The following is a 3414-nucleotide window of genomic DNA, read 5'->3' on the forward strand; positions in this document are numbered from 1 at the left end:
TATCTTTATAAATATCTTAATATATTATTATATCCTATAATAACCATTTACACGCACGAGCATTATCACACGAGCTTCGCTCCTCCCGACCGCAGACACAGGTTTACAAGCCACTTTTTCCTGCGTTTTTCAATCAATTTCTTGACTTTTCCCCACTTATGAACAACACATTTTCGTACACGATAAAAGCTGCTTGTGGTTTCTCGGTTTGGCCAATTTAAGCATCCATAAACAACGCAAAACACTGGCATTTTGAGTTTCTGCTAGTGATTCCTATGGAGAGAAAAATCACTTCCTGCCCTCCAGCTGCATTTCGCGCGTCATCAGTGACGTCATGTGCAAACAACCTAGCGCTCGTTCTTTCGTCCCGATTCAGGTTTGAACGTGATGTAAAACGGGGACAACTCCAGTTGGGGACAGGACACCAAAAACCGGAACTGTCCCCGGAAAACGGGGGCGTCAGATTACCTTCGAATGAAACTGTCACACAATCAATTTGTAAACATATTTCCAGTATTTTGTAACATTCTGCTATTCGACTAATTTCTTTTCACCTTATTCATAAAAACCACTGTTCACTCCAAATGTTTTACTAGCTAACTCATTGGTTACAAATCGTCAACGGATCGTTCTGGGCTGCGTTTCCTAAAGCATCAAAAGGACGATCAAGGCTTACGATGCTTTTGGGAAACGCAGCCCAGATCAGTTGTGGTCCGTGTACCTGTTCAATCGACTCCTTAAAAGATTCGATTCCAAAGAACGGCTCATTAGAGAATCGGACGTCGCCGTCGTGGCAGATGAGCAGTGAGTTGGAGATGCAGCAGATGTCAGGTCGGGGGAATGGCGTCCCTCGAAAGTCCAGTCAGCTGCACGTTCACTTCAAGATGCACAACTATGGAAGCTGACAGATAAATTCTAAGCTGACTCTACAAGACACTCACAACAGGGATTTTGAAGAGAATGAATTTCAAAATGATGCTTCGCCGCTCGCAGGATACTAGAAGCTGCGCAGTTGCTATAATCACGCGTCTCGATGTAAACAAGAGAGTGAATGTTGACAACTGAAGTGCTGAGTAAGCTAGAGAGTGTCATGCTACCGTAAGCCGGAGGTACGCTTATACTGACGAAAATAAATCTTACGAAAATGTCTTCATACGCAGTTTAAATGCGCTGGTGTTATCGAGGAACGTTATATTTTGCTATCAGTTCGTGTGTTTAATAAGCTTGTTACAAAAGTAGCCTTTTATCAGGTTAGCCAGTCAGCTACTCTTCTGGGTGACGTCTGTTTTAATGCAGGATTTTCTATCTGTCAAATACCTGCCAAATAACATCTATGGCTTGTATCATAATATTGAGAACAGGTTTAAATAGTGTATTTTAAACAGATCAATAAAAGTCTTGTCTGCCAAAAAGATGGAACCCCAGGACAATATTGAGGAGGATGACACCGCTGCATCAGCACCATCATCATCATCATCATCACCGCCACCGCGATCTCTGCCCCGTCAGCGCGTGTCTCTGCAGAAAAGCAGCGTGTGTTCTCGCTCATACTTCATGGTGGTGATGGTTTTTTTCCACGTTTATATAATCAATGTCATTGCGCTTCTGCTCTATGTTCATTATAATAACGTCTCTAACGCGATAACGGCAAACCGGGATTTTACAAGCAGAGACAGCAGTCATAAAGTTACTGGACCGTCAGATCCCCAGACCCTTGCAGACTCGGGCTTCCCTCGAAACATGTATCTCCCTCGCATTGAAGGAATACGGGTAAAGAGTATAAGATGATTTGGGGCTCTGTGAGTATTGTCATATTCTTTGGTCTATCAAAAACTACAGTCTTTTTTCATTTTTAGGTGGGCCATGTCCAAAAAGTGTCACTGGTGCCAGGGAAAGTCCATGAAATGAAGACACTCAGTCTAAAGCCCCTTCTGTTTGGTAAGGACAAGTTGCTGTAAAGGAATAGTTCACCCAAAAAAATAAAAAAGTTGTTCATTTATGTCGTTCATAAACATATGATTTTCTTTTCATGAAACACACAAAAGGTGATATTTAGAAGATTGTCTTTTTCATACAGCAATAATAAGGGGCTGCTGAAAGGACAAGAAAGTGCCAAAAAGTTGTCCACACTTGCACAATTGGTGAGCGGTTATCCTAATATGGCTAGCGTCCACTTACCTACTTTTCAGCCAAATCAGTTACAACTATTGGATGAACATTATATCACCTAATTGATTGGAATGCTAAAGGCCTGTTCACACCAAGAACAATAACTTTGTTATGACGTCTGTCGCTTTGACTCATGCAATCAGTACCTGTATGACTGAATTCAGAAGACAGAAAGACTAACAAAACACATTATTAGTATCAGTGTAATTTACATAAAACGTTAATTTAGATCCTTTACATAGAATATGATATTGATCCACGTCCATGGCAGTGGATCAGTATCATTATGGCAGTGCAGTGTTCAACTCCCCTGTTGAAAAAACCAGCATATGCTGGTTAGGTATGTTTTGACGCTGGGATGCTGGTTTAAGCTGGTCCTTTGCTGGTTTAAGCTGGTCCTTTGCTGGCTTATGCTGGTTTAAACTGGTCCTTTTGCTGGTTTATGCGGTCCTATGCTGGTTTAAGCTGGTCCTATGCTGGTTTAAGCTGGTCCTTTGCTGGTTTAAGCTGGTCCTTTGCTGGTTTATGCTGGTCCTTTTGCTGGTTTTTGCTGGTTTATGCTGGTCCTTGGCCAGCACATGACCAGCATAAACCAGCAAAAGGACCAGCATAAACCAGCAAAGGACCAGCTTAAACCAGCAAAGGACCAGCATAAACCAGCAAAGGACCAGCATAAACCAGCAAAGGACCAGCTTAAACCAGCATCCCAGCGTCAAAACATACCTAACCAGCATATGCTGGTTTTTTCAACAGGGTCAAGATGCTAATGCTAGCTAGAACAACTAAATGCACCTTTAAAAACAATGTTGGGGAGTAAGTTATGCAACGGATTTACGTAATTTAATTACAAAATAAATGTAACTGTAATCTGTTACAGTTACTGTGAAAATGTGTAATTAAATCAGTTACATTGACCGTTTAAAAATATGCGGATCATCAGATCGATGTTTCAGGAGTTTAGGACACAGAATATGACACATGCTTATTTGATAACTCTTTTATTTCCTATTTGGATTTATGCTTTTTTAAGGATTAATTGTTTAGCATTGCATTGTTAGATGCCAGTGTTTTCCGTCATAGCTATGCAAATATTTGAAATATTTGATGTATCATATCTATTAAAAGGTTTCTTGTTATGATTTTAAATCTGTATTTAACCTCAGAATCCTCAGAATGTAAAAAGAGGTGCTAAAGTCTGATTTTGTGGTGGCTGTGCTTTAAAATGAAATTATTATAATCTTAATT

General features: G+C 40.5%; 1 protein-coding gene and 1 long non-coding RNA gene across 2 annotated transcripts in view; one reads left to right on the forward strand and one right to left on the reverse strand.

Moving 5' to 3' along the window:
* LOC107711157 (protein sidekick-2-like) overlaps positions 1 to 3414 on the reverse strand; it is a 155615-nt gene that overhangs the window by 15503 nt on the left and 136698 nt on the right. The gene's annotated exons all lie outside the window — the stretch shown is intronic.
* LOC107711230 (uncharacterized) lies at positions 807 to 1938 on the forward strand. Its single transcript, XR_001636679.1, has 3 exons — positions 807 to 1109; positions 1414 to 1770; positions 1857 to 1938. It is a non-coding gene; the product is annotated as an uncharacterized LOC107711230 (long non-coding RNA).

The sequence above is a fragment of the Sinocyclocheilus rhinocerous genome, unplaced genomic scaffold (assembly GCF_001515625.1).
Source record: "Sinocyclocheilus rhinocerous isolate Xijiao unplaced genomic scaffold, SAMN03320098_v1.1 scaffold115, whole genome shotgun sequence".
Lineage (NCBI taxonomy): Eukaryota > Metazoa > Chordata > Actinopteri > Cypriniformes > Cyprinidae > Sinocyclocheilus > Sinocyclocheilus rhinocerous.